Source organism: Cajanus cajan, chromosome 4 (assembly GCF_000230855.2).
Source record: "Cajanus cajan strain Asha chromosome 4, NIPB_CcT2T_4, whole genome shotgun sequence".
Classification (NCBI taxonomy): domain Eukaryota; kingdom Viridiplantae; phylum Streptophyta; class Magnoliopsida; order Fabales; family Fabaceae; genus Cajanus; species Cajanus cajan.
The window spans coordinates 34,518,831-34,537,779 of record NC_138520.1 but is presented as its reverse complement, the minus strand read 5'-3'; positions in this window follow the sequence as shown (position 1 = coordinate 34,537,779).

Genomic DNA, 18,949 nt, shown 5'->3' with positions numbered 1-18,949 from the left:
ATTTTTAACCTCATAAGTGTTTAATCAAACAAGCCTAAACACATAAGCCTACCTTGACCAAACATTCTTACAAAAACCATTTTTAAAAAAATAAATCCCCTCTAAAATACAAACTTCAAAACAAAAATATCTTTCCCTTCTTTTCTCTCTTGTCCCAAAAGATTTTAGAATAATCTAGTGGAAGCATGGAGGAATAAATCATCACTGATAATGGATCTAATCTGAACAACAAAATGGTGGAAGAACTGTGCCAAGAATTCAAGATCCAACACCACAACTCTTCCCCATATCGGCCAAAGATGAATGGGGCAGTCGAGGCAACCAATAAGAACATCAAAAAAAAATAGTGCAAAAGACGGTTGTCTCATTTAAAGACTGACACGAGATGTTACCCTTCGCTCCTCATGGCTATAGGACTTCAGTACGTCCATTTACAGGAGCTACTCCATTCTCACTCGTTTATGGGGTGGAGGCAGTTCTACCCATCGAAGTCGAGATATTCTATCTAAGGGTAATCATGGAAACAAAACTTTCCGAGGCAGAATGGGTTCAAAGCCAATATGACCAGTTGAACCCTATCAAAAAGAAACGGCTGAACGCCATATGCCATGGTCAAGCCTATCAGAGGAAGATCAAAAAGGCTTTTGACAAGAAAGTCCACCCTCGAGTCTACCATGAGGGAGAGTTGGTAATGAAGAAATTACTACCAACTCAAAAAGGGCAAAATCGGAAAGTGTGCCCCAAATCACGGAGGACCATACGTGGTAAAACGAGCCTTCTCAGGAGAAGCATTGATTCTCACAAACATGGACGGAGAAGAACTTCGATACCCAGTCAACATTGACGTGGTAAAGAAGTACTATGCTTGAAGACGTTGCTTGCATAGACCTGCTAGGATGAAAACCCAAAAAAGGCGTCCTAGGCAAAAGTTAGGGCAAAATAAAAAGCCCGCCAGTACAAGGGTACTAGGCAAAACAAAGGCAAATTTACCCCGTTAGGATACGTCCTAAGCAAAAGTTAGGGGCAAAAGAATAAGATGTAAAAGCAAAGCAAGCAACGATCGCTTAAACCGAAAACCGAAAGGCGGTTCAAGTGATTATCTTCTAGAAGCAAGCATCTTGCAGCATCTACACTCCTGGCTCAGGCCGAAGCAATTAGGAGAACGTAAAGAGCAACAATTACAGATATAATTGTTAAGCCCAATGTATATAGCCTACCCTGGCCAGCCATTCTTCAGAAATTTCCTTCTGTATATCTTTCTGTAAAAACACTTGTGAATATCAATAAAAATATCCATTTGTTTCTTTTCTTCCTTGACCATGTGATTATGCCTCTGAATTGGTTTTTCATAAAAATTGTACGAAATTCCATTATTAATCGGTCAATAAAAGAAAATTGGAGGGGTTCCTGTAAAATCCATAATCTCCTGCATAAAGGCTCACAAAAATACTCCCTCGCGTCAATGACAGAAAGTCCTCCAAGAAGAAGAGGATAGGGAGAGCCACTCACTTTTCTAAATAAATGAACAAAAATAAAAAATTGTATTGCATTTGTGCATCACACACACATTAGTTGCACATTCAAAGACCTTATCATGAGGCAACCGCATAAAATAGAAAAATAGAAAATTGCTTGTGTATGACAGCAGCAAGCAAAATACAAAGATTCAGAAAATCAACAGCATCATAATAACTGAGCCTGGAGAGGCTTGCCGAAAGAATACTCTCAAAATAACTGAGCCTGGAGAGGCTCGCCGAAATAATACTCTCAGAATAATTGAGCCTGGAGAGGCTTGCCGAAATAATACTCGTACAGAATAATTGAGCCTGGAGAGGCTTGCCGAAACAATACTCCCACAGAATAATTGAGCCTGGAGAGGCTCGCAGAAATAATACTCCCCAAAGGGAACCTCAGCTCATGAAGCCAATATCCAACAAGAGCTTTCAAAGCAAGATCGTCAAAATCTCCCAAAGGAAGTACGATCATCCAAGTAATATATCCAAGTCAAAGGACTTCAGACTTCCTCAGTGGAAAGTAGCTCTCCGACTCAGGCATTGAGTGAGGCTAAGCCTGTAGAGGCTTCCTAAATAATACTCTCCCGATCAGACAGAATAATCGAGCCTGGAGAGGCTCGCAGAAAGAATACTCCCTTCAGAATAACTGGGCCTGGAGAGGCTCGCAGAAAGAATACTCCCTCAGAATAATTGAGCCTGGAGAGGCTCGCAGAAACAATACTCTTTCTTCAGAATAGTTGAGCCTAGAAAGGCTCGATTCCCCAGAGATATCTCAAGCTTACACTCACGGGCCAAATTCCCCAGTGAAAGCTATCAGAATGCGATCAGTGAAATCCCCAAAGGAGGCCTGATCATCCAAGAAAATGTCTAAGGACTTTAAACTTCCCCAATGGAGGATAGCTTTCCAACTCAAAAGCGATGAGTGAAGCTAAGCCTGAAGAGGCTTTCTAAATAATACTCTGGGATGAATAAAAACTTCAAATCCCCAATCGCCTACTAAAAAGGCATCTCTTCAAAAGGAAGACCAATAAACTATTCCCCAAGTGGAATTTGGCTCTCAGCCTAACAAATGATCGTCAAGATGATCTGCCTAAACAAAAGAGGCCAATCAACATCAATCCCCAGTGGATGATCGCCTATCCAAGAGGCATCCCCACAAAAGGGGAAGAAAATCAAAAAGATTAATAAAATTCCCCAAGCGGAATTTGGCATCCCGCCAAAACATCGAACATCAAGACTATCTGCCTAACAGAAGAGGCCAGTCAAAAAAAAAAAAAAAAAAATCAACATGTCAAAATCCCCCAGTGGATAACAGCCTACACAGAGGCAGCAAAATCAGAAAACCCAAAAGAGATACCCGAATAAGGATAAACCGGGATACTCCACCAACGTCAAAGGACGTCAGCCAAACATAAGGCATCGCTCAATTCAAGAAGAGCATCTGTGTCTACACCCCAAGGAAACAGAAATTCCTCAATGGGTACCAACAATGCAATGCAAGCTGGGGCACAGGAACCTATGAATGACTGCACATCCCCTAGACGGATCCCTGCGTTATCCAGCCCTCAGTGGCACCAAAATCAAAGTCAAACCGTCAAAGCAGCATCGTGGACTGTGGAGACAAAAATCATCTCAAATCCCTGGAGAAGGCAAACTCACCCTGGAGAGGGCAAGACTCACGCACAAGTCTGGAGAGGCGACGACTAATACTCACCCCGGAGAGGGCAAACTCACCCTGGAGAGGGCAAACTCACCCTGGAGAGGGCAAACTCACCCTGGAGAGGGCAAGACTCACGCACAAGTCTGGAGAGGCGACGACTAATACTCACCCCGGAGAGGGCAAACTCACCCTGGAGAGGGCAAACTCACCCTGGAGAGGGCAAGACTCACGCACAAGTCTGGAGAGGCGACGACAAATACTCACCCCGGAGAGGGCAAACTCACCCTGGAGAGGGCAAACTCACCCTGGAGAGGGCAAGACTCACGCACAAGTCTGGAGAGACGGTACTCAAACAAGGTCTGGAGAGACAGTACTCAAACGAAGTCTGGAGAGACAGTACTCAAACGAAGTCTGGAGAGACAGTACTCAAACGAAGTCTGGAGAGACAGTACTCAAACGAAGTCTGGAGAGACAGTACTCAAGCAAAGTCTGGAGAGACGGTACTCAGAGTCTGGAGAGACAGTACTCAAACGAAGTCTGGAGAGACAGTACTCAAACGAAGTCTGGAGAGACAGTACTCAAACGAAGTCTGGAGAGACAGTACTCAAACGAAGTCTGGAGAGACAGTACTCAAACGAAGTCTGGAGAGACAGTACTCAAACAAAGTCTGGAGAGACGGTACTCAGAGTCTGGAGAGACAGCACTCAAACAAAGTCTGGAGAGACGGTACTCAAGGTCTGGAGAGACAGTACTCAAGGTCTGGAGAGACAGTACTCAAGGTCTGGAGAGACAGTACTCAAGGTCTGGAGAGACAATACTCAAGGTCTGGAGAGACAATACTCAGCCATCAGCGTCGTCAGAGGCACGTTGGTGTTAAACTTAGCTACCGAGGTTGTCAGAAGCGCCGAGGTATGCAACAACCTGGAGAGGCTACTCAATAATTTTCCACCGGAAGACGCTACAAGTCAGAAGGTTGGCACATCACCCGGACAATTGGGTCAACTCCTTTACTTGTCAGCCGGTACACCAAAAGACCGTTTGACTAAGTAAAGGGGGGGCAGCTGTAGACCCCTAAAATTGTCCGGGTCGGAAATAAAGCTTGAAGACTCTCGAAGACTGAAGAAGGATCAGCCAGAAGGACTTCCAGAAGGCCCAAGGAGGGTTCACTATAGGTCTAAGAGGTCTTAGGATAGCTAAAAATAGAAAATAGGAGGAATTGGGACCAATACGGGCTGCTTGGGGACCAGTACGGCCTGTATTGAAGTTTTGAACTTCAATACGGCCGTACTGGACTCAATACGGCCGTATTGAAGATTTGTGAACTTCAATACGGCCGTATTGAGTTCAATACGGCCGTATTGAAGAACAAATTCTCAATACGGGCCGTATTGATCCCAGCGCCCGTATTGCTCCTATTTCCTATAAATATGGCGTCATTTGACGTCAATACACACTTTTCAACCATTTCTTGACTCTCTTATTGAGTGTTCTGGGGTTTTTGAGCAGTGCTCTGCCTTAGGAACCTCTCTGGGAGTCAGGACCGGTTAAATCCTCGAGTTCTGAGCGCTTTGCTTGAGTCTCGGATTTAACCGAAGGGGAAATCTTTTTGATTCCCTTAGTCAAAAATTTTCTTCGAGGAGAGTGTGGAGCGAGCTTGTAGAGGGAAGGAGCGCCGCAAAGCCTCCTAGCATTTATTGAGATTTATAAAAGCACGCTCCAAGAGGTTTTCTTTAATTCCCTCCTTTTACTGCTTTCTGTGTGTTTAATTTAAGCATCATGTAGATATTTAAGATAATAATCGTTCATAAATAAAAGGGGTAATTTAGTAATTTTGTGCTATTATTTGTAAAATAATCCGTCATAGGGAACCCGTTAGGGGCGCTGTGGGGTGCTAACACCTTCCTCACGCGTAACCGACTCCCTTACCCGACTCTGGTTATAATGGCCGAAGTCGATTTTTGAAATCGATTGCCTTAACTTCTTTTTCCAATGTTTTGAGTAAAACATTGGTGGCGACTCCACGAACCCTCCCTTTTTACAAAAACCACTAATCCATGGAGGGTCCCGCTTGGGATTAAATTGGATTGGTGAGACTCTTTCAATAATAAATTGGATAAGATCGACGAGGTCTCAGTTTGAGAACAAGTCGTTCTAACAATCCAATACATTTTCAAACAAAAAATAAAAAGAGAGCTCGACCGTCTTCGCGACCGCCGAGGCCCGTTTGGGCCGGTGGCGACAAGGGGAGTAAAATATTAAAACTTAACTATGCAATCCTTAAGTACATAATTTGTTGAATGACGGTGCTTAGGGCAAAAGGGAAGAGCCAAAGAGGCATCACCATTTAAAATTTATTGACCCATGCAATTAATTCACCAAATCATCTAACTTAGGATTGGATGCCTTTTATTCAATGATGGCTTTTAAAAAGGTGCTCATCCTCCATTGCCATCTTTCTTTGGCACCAAAAGAAGGAGGATGGCACAAAGGTTAAGGTTCACTTGAACCTAGCCCTTTTTCTTCAAAGGAAAAATTCTTTTTTTCTTTTCTTTTCTTTTTGTTTTTGTTTTTGCTTTTCTCTTCATCATCTTTCTTAGCCTTTAGTTTGAGTTGGTCCTCATTCACTTGAGAGGGTGATAGAGGACACCACACAAACTTCTTACCTAAGTGTTGGAAACTTATTTTATTGGTGAGGCCATCATGGATTATGTGCTTGTCAAATTGCCATGGCCTCCCAAGCAAGACATGACTAACCTCTAATGGCACTATGTCACACAAAACATTTTCTTTATAGTTGCCAATAGAGATTGGTATGCTTGCTTGTTGGTTAACTACAACACCTCTATCCTCATTGATCCATTGCATTTTGTAAGGTTTAGGATGAGGTTTTGTAGTCAAGGCTAACTTATCAACCAATCTAGTACTACAACAATTTGAAGTAGACCCACTATCGACAATGAGAGAACAAGTACTTTCTAAGACATTGCATTTTGTTTGAAACAAGTTCTCTCTTTGTGATTGGTCAATTTCACTAGATTGATTGTTAAGGAGCCTTCTAACCAACAATAGGTCTCCTTCACAAGGTAAGATTTCTTCCTCGGAATCTATGGCTTCTCCTTCACTACTAGAGGAAGAAGAAGTAGCTTCATCAAGGCTACTATAGTGGTCTTGGGCTTTTAAAACCATAGTTTTCTTTGTAGGACATTGGGAAGCAATATGTCCTCTTCCAAGACACTTGAAGCACTTGATTTCACTTGACTTAGACTCTTTGGAAGGTGCTTTAAAAGATGATTTTTCTTTTTCTTTTTCTTTTTCTTTTTCTTCCTTGGGATAAGGTAGGGAAGAGTGGCCCTCCTTCTTAAAACTCTTGGAATAAGAGGGAGTGGAGTCTTTTCGAAAAGGTTTTCTTGTAAGTTGATGCTCCACTCTTGAGAAAAGTTGAACAAGTTCATTCAAATCCCTATAAGGTAGAAGTTCAACTTTGTCTCTTATCTCAAGATTAAGACCACTTTGAAATCTAGAGATTGTGGTCCTCTCTTCCTCCCTAATCCCAGCCCTCATCATTAGCAACTCCATAGATTGCCTATATTCTTCCACACTAGAGGACCCTTGTTTCAATCTTTGAAGCTTATCCATAAGCTCTCGGTCATAGTATGGAGGAATATGCCTCCTTCTTAAGGCACTACGGAGCTCATTCCAATATTGGATTGGGGGCTCATGATTTATTCTCCTTTCTTTTTCTAAGGAGGTCCACCAATACATAGCATGCCCTTGGAAGCTAAGGGTTGCTAAAGAAACCTTCCTATCTTCACTTATTCCATGGCAAGAGAAAAGTTGCTCAACTTTCATTTCCCAATCTAAATAATTTTCAACATTATCCTTGCCATGAAATGGGGGAAGATTGATGTTAGGTTCCCTATTGGAGGACTCCCTATTTCTATGATGTCTTGGGGGCCTTTGATAGTAATCATCATTGTGATGACTACTAAAGAAGATATCACTTGGAGGTTGGGTATGATGCCCTTCCTCCTCACGAGCACTTGCATACATGTGCCCCTTTCCTCTTGAGGGTTGAGGAGAAGTGACTTTTGGTCTTGAACCACTAGCCTCTCCTCCCACAACTAATCTTTCAAGTAATCTTTTTATTTCCTCATTGTTTCTTTCAAACTCTTTTTCTTTCCTTTTCAATTCTTCTTCTCTTTTTATATTTTCCTCTTCTTTTTTTCTTAGGTACTCTTTCAATTCCCTAAGTTCATCCCTAACACTAGACCTAGTGCTACGAGAATTATGACCATGTACACTAGAATGCTCACTCATCTTTGATCAAAAGGTTTTCACAAAATTTTCACAAAGAGTTAAAAAGGTTTTCACAAAGATTGAGTGATAAAAAGGTTTTCACAAAAAGTTTTAAAGGTGCAAGATAAGTAGAAAAGGCCTAAGTATACAAATTGAACCTTCAAGGGGAGGTGGACTACAAAGAATCACTTAATAACCAAGCCCTTTTCAAGTAAAAATCATTAAGCCCTTTTTACCTTTCTTACAAAAAAAAACAATTTTGACACTACCAAGTGTGTGTGTGCACGCACCCCTAGTAGGCAAAAAAAAGTTAAGCCTTCTAAACGTTTTGGAAGCAAAAGTAAAAAAAACCTAGACAATTATACTAGTAAAGCTATAAAGCATGCAATGGAAAGCAATTTAAAACATACACTAGTCGGGGTCCTAGTGAAGGTTTTCAAATCACCTTCTCTACACGCTCCAAAACCCAAGTTGAAGAGGTTTAAAATGGCCAAAATTACAAACCAAATGGAAGAGATGAATGGCCTAAAACAAAGGGGCCGAAAGCAAGTAAAACAATGTAAAGAAGAAAATAAGTCTTCAAACTCCTCCTTTTGTGGTTCCTTCACAATGAGCAAACGTGTTAGCACCTCTCCAAAGTGTTTACTCTCCTTTTGGTTTAGTGAAAACCCTTCCAAAGGCTAGGTTGGGTTTTGGTTCACTCCTCCACTCAATCCACCAAAGGATTGCTACTTTGCTAGATAGGTGCTTCACCTTCAATTAATGAAAACCAACCAAGAGCAAGAGTTCCAAAAAAATAAAAACTGAAAAGGATAAATTATGAAAGGCTAAACTCAGATAGAATAAGTTGAGACAAAACAAAAGAGGCCAAAAGAAAGACAAGCAAAAAATTAAGACTCAATCAATAAAAGATAGCACTCAAAAGAATAAACCTAGAATGGCACTAGAATGGGTTTGTGTTTAAGTTTCACTTGCTTAAGTCTTTTAGTGTTTTCGGTCCAGCCAAGGTATAAGTCCCAAAAAAATATGTCCAAATTGTCAAATGTCCAACTCCAAATGCAAAGGTAATGGTCCAAGTCCACAAGTCTAGCAACAAGTCCTTTTTGTCCAATAAATTTTTTTTTTGTCCAAGATTTTTGTTCTTGTTCTTTTTGGTCACGGCTGTAGACCCCTAAAATTGTCCGGGTCGGAAATAAAGCTTGAAGACTCTCGAAGACTGAAGGAAGATCAGCCAGAAGGACTCCTGGAAGGCCCTAGGAGGGTTCTCTGTAGGTCTAGAGGTCTTAGAATAGCTCAAAATAAGGAAGTGGAGGGAATGAAGCCCAATACGGCCGTACTGAACTTAATACGGCCGTATTGAAGCTTCAATACGGCCGCAGTGAACTCAATACGGCGTATTGAAGTTTCTGAAACTTCAATACGGCCGTACTGAGATCAATACGGCCGTATTGAAGCTTCAATACAGCCGTATTGAACTCAATACGGCCGTATTGAAATTTCTGAATTTCAATACGGCCGTATTGAACTCAATACGGCCGTATTGAAGTTCAAAAATTTCAATACGGCCGTATTGCTTCTGTAGGCCGTATTGCGCCTATTCCCTATAAATATGACGTCAATTGGACGTCATTCCACACTTTCACACTCAGTTTTGACTCCCTCCTTGAGTATTCTGGGGTTTTTGAGCAGTGTTCTGCCCTAGAAATCTCTCTGGGAGTCGATCCGACGAAGTTCTGGAATTCCGAGCACTTAGCTTGGAGATTCGAACCTAGTCGAAGGGAAATCCTCCGGATTTCCATAGTCAAAATTTTATAGGAGAGAGCGAGCGAGCTTGTAGAGCGAGGGAACGCCAAAAAGCTTCCCAGTTTTACTCAATATATAAAAGCACGCTTCAAGAGGTTTCTTCTTAAATCCTTCCTTTTACTGCTTTCTGTGTGCATATTTAAACTGTCATCATGTAGATAGTTAATTTATAATCGCTTATAATAAATAGGGGTAATTTAGTAATTTTATACTGTTATTTTAGAATATAATCTGTCATAGGGAACCCGAAAGGGGCGCTGTGGGGTGCTAACAGCTTCCCCACGTGTAACCGACTCCCTTACCCGACTCTGGTTGTAATGGCCAAAGTTGATTTATAAAATCAATTGCCTTATCCCTTTTTCCAATGTTTTGAGTAAAACATTGGTGGCGACTCCACGAACCCTCCTTTTGCGAAAACCACTAATCCATGGAGGGTCCCGCTTGGGATTAATATGGATTGGTGAGACTTTTAATAAATAAATTGGATAAGATCGACAAGGTCTCAGTTTGAGAACAAGTCGTTCTAATAATCCAATACATTTTCAAAACCAAAATAATAAGCGAGCTCGACCGTCTTCGCGACCGCCGAGGCCCGTTCGGGCCGGTGGCGACAGATGGCGACTCCGCTGGGGAAGCTTCGAGGGTCAGTCCCATTTAGTGACAGATTATTTTTAACAAATAATAGTTAAAAATTACTTTATTACCCCTTGCTTGTATGATAACATGTTTATCTATTTGGCTTTAATAACTGTTGTATTTTTAAATTTACGCAATTGTTTGAAATAAAAACTGCACACAACAGTTCCCTCTATACCCGGGGGCATGAGTGATTAACCATAGGGAGTGGATGTTAGTACGGCCGGTTGTCGAATGGGTCTATAGGTGCCCGTAGACCGTTGTCGGAAAACATCACTCAAGGTGATAACCATGAACTTGAGTCCGACGGTGCGTTGGAGCTTTCCATCGACCTACGACGAGAGGAATTGGGTCCCTATAATGGGGGCACCTTGGGGGCCTTTGACCAAGTGAGAACAGTTAGATCCTCCTTGAATATGCACTTTTCTGCAGGAGACCCCTACCTCGTGATTCGCTCGTGACTGTTCGTGGATGAGTGAATTGTTTGTGTAAATGCTTATGTGCAATTGTTTGTGCATTAATAAATAACCTCGTGATAAGGTCTAAAGAATAATCCCCGTGCATGAAAATACCATGACATGAGAGGAAAAATCATGTGTGAAAATATAATAAAAGTAAGGAGCATAGGCATCATTATCAATAATACCTCATGCATCCTCATCATCATTTATAGGTTCACTAATACCCTCTCGATGTGACTGAAAGAGACCCGTGACTATTGAGATTCTCCGTTGTGGAGAGATAATAGCCTAGGGAGGGTGATAAACTTTCATCTTAAAAAGGCAGCGCCTCAAAGATGAAAGATTATCAAGCTCACATCAAGAGTGTATTCATATCATAAATAAGCTAATTAGAATAAACATTCATTTTAGAAAGTGGCTGGTCATCTCTCTGTCCTCACACGCGCAAAGAAAATCAAGAAAATGGAAGCGCTAGAGGAACAAAACAAGAAGCTCACGACCGAGCTTTCACAGCTCAAAGAGCAGATGGCGCAAATGTTGGAACTCATGCGTCACCATAACATTCATGGATCTCATCACAGTGACCATGGGTCCCATCATGAGGGAGAGGAGGAAGAGCATGAAGAAGATCCTCCACATGCCATACCTATTGGGGCTGGAATCATGATTAAAGAGCCCGAAGTTTCAAAAGAACAATTCCACGCCCTCGAGGATCGGCTAAGGGCTATGGAGGGGTATGATTTCGACATCAAAGATGCCGCTGACATGTGCTTGGTGAGGGACATCCAATTCCCTCCCAAATTCAAAGTGCCCGATTTCCCAAAATATGTGGGATCGACTTGCCCCAAAAGTCATCTCACCATGTATTGCCGAAAAATGGCTGCATATGCTACCAATGAAAAGCTCTTGATCCATTGCTTCCAAGAGAGCTTGGCTGACACCGCACTCAATTGGTATATGCAGCTGGATGGAAGTCAAGTGTGCACATGGAGGCAGTTGGCCGACGCCTTTCTCAAGTGCTATAAATATAACATCGACCTAACACCCGATAGGTCCGATCTTCAAGCCTTGAGTAAGACAAATGATGAATCCTTCAAGGCGTACGCCCAACGATGGAGGGAGTTGGCGGCACAAATAGAGCCCCCGCTGTCGGATAAGGAGACGGTGTCCCTATTCATAAACTCGTTGACCGGTCCCTATTATGACAAGATGATAGGGAACACGACAACACTCTTCTCGGACATCATCACCATTGGCGAAAGAGTGGAACAAGGGCTGAAAAGTGGGAAGCTAGCTGGGCTTTCCCAATCATTTGAAGCCAAGAAGACCTACGGGAAGAAGAAGGAGGGAGGAGTCAATGCCGTAAATATTTCTTCATCTTCTTCCACTTCGAAGTCAGGAAAGTCGCAATTCACCCCTGTGAAGAAGTTTGATAAACTTCCGACCACCTACAGCGATCTCCTGCCGAAGCTAGTAGAAGCCAAACTTCTAGCTTACGTTCCACTAAAGAAGATTGATCCACCTCACCCCTATTGGTACAAACCGCAAGACAAATGTCTATACCATTCGGGGGCATCGGGGCATTCAACGGAGAAATGTAGAGCTCTCAAAAATAAGGTCCAAGACCTTATCGATGCAGGGTGGATCACTTTTGATTCAACAGCGCCCGACGTGAGCAAGAATCCTCTGCCAAAGCAGGAGTAGAGAGAAGAACAAGCCACAATAGGGCCCCTTCATATTTCTCTTTTAGGGACTCATGATCAGTACCCAAGATCATGAGAACCTTTTCATGTAAATAAGGGTTTTTGTACAGTTTTAATACATATCAATAAAGAGGCATTTTTCACATTATTCTCGTTTTTGTTCTTTTCTCTCTTTCCTCATTAACATTAATAATTCTAAACCTAAATAGAACCAATAAAATAATTGTGTCTGTAATTGTTCGCTCTAACCGGGATCCAAAAGTTGAGGATGAATGGGTTGAGTTGGACAGTGATGAGGAGACCATCTCTCCGGATCTGCAAAGACTGCTAGATCAAGAAGCTCGTCTACTCCAACCGTGTCAAAAGAAATTGGAGACCGTGAATTTGGGGCAGGGCCGAGAAATAAAAGAGGTCAATGTTGGGACCCATATCGGTGATGAAATAAGGACACATGTTTCCACTATGATTATAATAAAATCATTCTTCATTGCTTCTTTTCTTGCTTATAATAAAATTCTAAACCGCATCATTTTTAACCCTGCTTGAATAAACATGAATGAGGTTAAAATCATCTTAATAATAATAAACCCACATCATTTTGTGTGGAAGTGTGCACGACAACTTGGAGCACCTTTCCTTGGCCTCAATAAGTGCCGTCATGGATAAAAAGAAATCCATTCAGGATAAAAATCCTTTAAAATAAAAAAGCTCGGCAGGAAACCCAAAAAAGAGGGTTGCACAAAAATAAGAGCAAAAGACCCGCTAGGAATCCCATGGAAGGGTGACCTAGGCAAAAGTTAGGGTTACAAAAATAAACAAAAACAAAAGTCCGCTAAAACGCCACAAAAGGGTGTTTTAGGCAAAAATAAGGACAATCAAAAAACAAAATAAATCCATGATGGTACCATGAACCGAATTCAAAAAGAAAGGTTCAAGGGAAGCTATCCAAGTTGTCAAATCACAACACGACTTTTTAACCTCATAAGTGTTTAATCAAACAAGCCTAAACACATAAGCCTACCTTGGCCATCCATTCTTACAAAAACCATTTTTGAAAAATAATCCCCTCTAAAACACAAACTTTTGAAAAATATACCCTTTCCTTCTTTTCTCTCTTGTCCCAACGATTTTAGAATAATTTAGTGGAAGCATGGAGAAATAAATCATCACTGATAATGGATCTAATCTGAACAACAAAATGGTGGAAGAACTGTGCCAAGAATTTAAGATCCAACACCACAACTCTTCCCCATATCGGCCAAAGATGAATGGGGCAGTCGAGGCAACCAATAAGAACATCAAAAAATAGTGCAAAAGATGGTTGTCTCATTTAAAGACTGACACGAGATGTTACCCTTCGCTCCTCATGGCTATAGGACTTCAGTACGTCCATTTACAGGAGCTACTCCATTCTCACTCGTTTATGGGGTGGAGGCAGTTCTACCCATCGAAGTCGAGATACTCTATCTAAGGGTAATCATGGAAACAAAACTTTCCGAGGCAGAATGGGTTCAAAGCCAATATGACCAGTTGAACCCTATCAAAAAGAAACGGCTGAACGCCATATGCCATGGTCAAGCCTATCAGAGGAAGATCAAAAAGGCTTTTGACAAGAAAGTCCACCCTCGAGTCTACCATGAGGGAGAGTTGGTAATGAAGAAATTACTACCAACTCAAAAAGGGCAAAATCGGAAAGTGTGCCCCAAATCACGGAGGACCATACGTGGTAAAACGAGCCTTCTCAGGAGAAGCATTGATTCTCACAAACATGGACGGAGAAGAACTTCGATATCCAGTCAACATTGACGTGGTAAAGAAGTACTATGCTTGAAGACGTTGCTTGCATAGGCCTGCTAGGATGAAAACCCAAAAAGGGCATCCTAGGCAAAAGTTAGGGCAAAATAAAAAGCCCGCCAGTACAAGGGTACTAGGCAAAACAACGGCAAAATTATCCCCGCTAGGATACGTCCTAGGCAAAAGTTAGGGGCAAAAGAATAAGATGTAAAAGTAAAGCAAGCAACGATCGCTTGAATCGAAAACCGAAAGGCGGTTCAAGTGATTATCTTCTAGAAGCAAGCGTCTTGCAGCATCTACACTCCTGGCTCAGGCCGAAGCAATTAGGGGAACGTAAAGAGCAACAATTACAGATATAATTGTTAAGCCCAATGTATATAGCCTACCCTGGCCAGCCATTCTTCAGAAATTTCCTTCTGTATATCTTTCTGTAAAAAAAAAAAAAAAAAAAAAAAAAAAAAAAAAAAAAACACTTGTGAATATCAAATAAAATATCCATTTGTTTCTTCTCTCTCTTGACCATGTGATTATGCCTCTAAATTGATGTTTCAAAAATTGTACGAAACTCTTTTAATAATCGGTCAAATAAAGAAAATTGGAGGGGTTCCTATAAAATCCATAATCTCCTGCATAAAGGCTCACAAAAATACTCCCTCGCGTCAATGACAGAAAGTCCTCCAAGAAGAAGAGGATAGGGAGAGCCACTCACTTTTCTAAATAAATGAACAAAAATAAAAAAATATTGTATTGCATTTGTGCATCACACACACATTAGTTGCACATTCAAAGACCTTATCATGAGGCAACCGCATAAAATAGAAAAATAGAAAATTGCTTGTGTATGACAGCAGCAAACAAAATGCAAAAATACAGAAAATCCAACAAATCATACAGAATAACTGAGCCTGGAGAGGCTTGCCGAAATAATACTCTCTCAAAATAATTGAGCCTGGAGAGGCTTGCCTAAATAATACTCCCGCAGAATAATTGAGCCTGGAGAGGCTTGCCGAAATAATACTCCTTCAGAATAATTGAGCCTGGAGAGGCTCGCCGAAATAATACTCTTTCATCATAACTAAAGCCTGGAGAGGCTTGCAGAAATAATACTCTCTCAGAATAAATGAGCCTGGAGAGGCTCGCAGAAATAATACTCCCCAGAGGGAACCTCAGCTCAAGCTCACGGAAAAATCCCCAGCAAGAGCTATCAAAGCAAAATCGACGCAATCCCCAATGGAAGTGCGATCATCCAAACAGTATATACAAGTCAAAGGACTTAACACTTCCTCAGTGGAAGATAGCTCTCCAACTCAAGTGTTGAGTGAGGCTAAGCCTGCAGAGGCTTCCTAAATAATACTCTGGGATACATAAGATCCCTCATTCCCCAATCGCCTACTCAGAGGCATCCCTGCAAAAAGAGAAAAATCAAAAATATCAATAAGTATTCCCCAAACGGAATCTGGCACTCAGCCGAACACTGAACTTCAATTCCTCAGTCGCCTACATAAGAGGCACTCCTTCAAAAGGAAAAATCATAAAAAGATCAATAATCATTCCCCAAGTGGAATCCGGCTCTCAGCCTATCATTGAACATCAAGATGATCTGCCTAACAGAAGAGGCCAATCACAACCAATGACAAAATCCCCTGGCGGATAACAGCCTACACAGAGGCAACAAAATCCAAAAATTAAAAAGAGATACCCGAATAAGGATAAACCGGGATACTCCACCAACGTCAAAGGACGTCAGCCAAACATAAGGCATCGCTCAAGTCAGAGAGAAAGAGCATCTGTGTCTATACCCCAAGGAGTCAGAAATTCCCCAAGGGTACCAACAATGCAATGCAAGTTGGGGCACAGGAACCTGTGAATGACTGCACATCCCCTAGACGGATCCCTGCGTTATCCAGCCCTCAGTGGCACAAAAATCAAAAACAATCATCGAAGCAGCATCGTGGACTGTGGAGACAAAATCAACATCCAGAATCCCCAGCGGATAACAGCCTACACAGAGGCAGCAAAAATCAGAAAATCAAAAAGAGATACCCGAATAAGGATGAACCGGGATACTCCACCAACGTCAAAGGACGTCAGCCAAACATAAGGCATCGCTCAATTCAAGAAGAGCATCTGTGTCTACACCCCAAGGAAACAGAAATTCCTCAATGGGTACCAACAATGCAATGCAAGTTGGGGCACAGGAACCTATGAATGACTGCACATCCCCTAGACGGATCCCTGCGTTATCCAGCCCTCAGTGGCACCAAAATCAAAATCAAACCGTCAAAGCAGCATCGTGGACTGTGGAGACAAAAATCATCTCAAATCCCTGGAGAGGGCAAACTCACATTGCCAATGTCGTCAAGAACACGGAGGCAGACCCTGGAGAGGGCAAACTCACCCTGGAGAGGGCAAGACTCACGCACAAGTCTGGAGAGACGACGACTAATACTCACCCCGGAGAGGGCAAACTCACCCTGGAGAGGGCAAACTCACCCTGGAGAGGGCAAGACTCACGCACAAGTCTGGAGAGACGACGATTAATACTCACCCCGGAGAGGGCAAACTCACCCTGGAGAGGGCAAACTCACCCTGGAGAGGGCAAGACTCACGCACGAGCCTGGAAGGTAGGTGAAGGCCAACCAAGGAAGGCCAAGCTCAACTCACTCATGGTGGTTTAGGGAGGAGGAGAAGGGAGGGGCCGTGGAGTACCTAGAGACTATGGAAGAGAAGTTGAGGCAAAAAAATGCACACTCAAATTCAATATATCCAAAGTATGTACAAGGTGATAGGCTAGGGTATAAATAGGAGTGCTAGCATCTAGGGTTTCATTTGGTGTTGCATTGGCCGAAATTCATCAAGCCAAATGCATACTAAATGAGATGCAAATTAACCCTAGATGCTACTTGGTGGCCAAGTTTGGCATCTAAGGGTTTAGGTTGGCTACAACAAGGTGCATGATAAGTCTATGCACCTTGGCCCTCCAATTGGGCCTAAGCCTACCTAACACCAAAAATGTCCAAACAATTCCACTAAGTGTGCGTCACCCTCCTAATGGACACGCCTAGCCCATTTTGAAATTAACCTAAGCATCTAAACACCCCAAAATACAAGGGCAAAATGGGAAATACAAAGAAATAAATCCTATGACTAAAATACCCCAAAATACAAGGGTAAAATTGGAATAAACCAAATAAATCCTACACTACTCAAAATTAGTCATAGCATTGGACCATGTGATGGGTTTCACATGAAGTACCATGGATGGTCCTCCATCATTTCTCCTGTCCAGTGTCACTCAGCCCTGCAGCAGCCTCCAATGTCGGTCCGTCCAACCGAATCATTTTCCCTTTCATCACCGATTGCATAATGTCGTCGTTGCTTGTGGCAAAGCAGAGGAATAACCTTATCAACTCAGGATAATAAGGTCCATCCATCTCCAAAAATTTCTTCAATCCTTGGTGCTCCAAAAGGGTTGGAAAACTAAAACCCTCATTCTTAAACCATTCAAGTTTAAGGGTCTTCGGAGGAATGATTCTCCGTCCGGCGTACCACTCAAAATAGTACTCTTGAGCTTTCTCATCAGCAAACCGCTTAGTTATCAGCTACCCAGAGGGTAGAGGACGCTTGCTCCCCCTCACTTCAAGCTTCTTTGGTCTTTTGGATGAAGAAGCCATGGATGGGTCTTGACAAAAATGAAGAAGATGAGAGATTTGAGAGGGTTTGAGAGAGTTAGGGTTTTGCTGGTTGAGAGAAAATGAGAGAATGAGATAAGTTGGGAGAAGTGTGTTATGCCCTAGCACATTTTGGGTATAAGAGTAATGGGTAGTTTTAAAAGTTGGCACGGAGATAACCGTTTAAGAATGCTTCAGGATTTAAAAAAACCGCCCAGATAATCGATTATTTATGCAAATAATCGATTATTCCAGTGGCCTTTCAAATTCCACTACTCAGATAATCGATTATTTCCCAAGATAATCGATTATTATAGTGACTCTTGAGTTTCTTCTCACCAGATAATCGATTATTGCCCAAATAATCGATTGTTTCAGAGGCTCTTAGAATTCTTCATGTTCCAGATAATCGATTATTACCCAGATAATTGATTATTTCCATGGGTTTTCTTAAGATAATCGATTATATCTTAAGATAATCGATTATTCCAGAGAAGTTGTGCTTCTCAGAAATTTTAACTTCTCAAATTTCACCAAGTCTTATTTGTCACTTTAAATACTCTCTTTCAAACATCTCTAATTTCCATTCTCAATAAACATAATCAATTCAAACATGACTCATTGATTATTCCCAATTCAATTCTTAATTGGTTGAATCTTTCCCTTGGTAGAGGTTTTGTAAAAATATCAGCTAGTTGTTTGCTAGTTTCTACAAACTCTATAACACAATCATTCCTTTGCACATGATCTCTCAAAAAGTGGTGTCTTATCTCAATATGTTTTGTCCTAGAGTGCAAAATTGGATTCTTGGTCAGATTTATTGCACTAGTATTGTCACACCTCAAAGGAATTTTATTCAACTCAACTCCATAATCTCTTAATTGTTGTTTCATCCAAAGAATTTGAGCACAACAACTTCCAGCAGCTGTCGCCACCGGCCCGAAACGGGCCTTCCGGCATTCGCGAAGGATGGTTGGACTCTTTTATTTGTTTAAAAATATGGATTGCTAGAATGACTTATTCTCAAACTGAGACCTTGTCAAACGAGCAATTTTATTAAAAGGCTCACCAATCCATATTAATCCCAAGCGGGACCCTCCATGGATTAGTGGTTTTCATAAAAAGGAAGGGTTCATGGAGTCGCCACCAATGTTTTACTCAAAACATTGGATAAAGAAGTTTAAGGCAATCGATTCAAAAATCGACTTTGGCCATGACAACCAGAGTCGGGTAAGGGAGTCGGTTACGTGTGGGGAAGGTGTTAGCACCCCACAGCGCCCCTTTCGGGTTCCCTATGACAGATTATTTATTAAATAATAGTGTAAAATTACTAAATTACCCCTATTTATTATAAACGATTATATATTAAATATCTACATGATGACGAATTTAAATATGCAACAATCAGAAA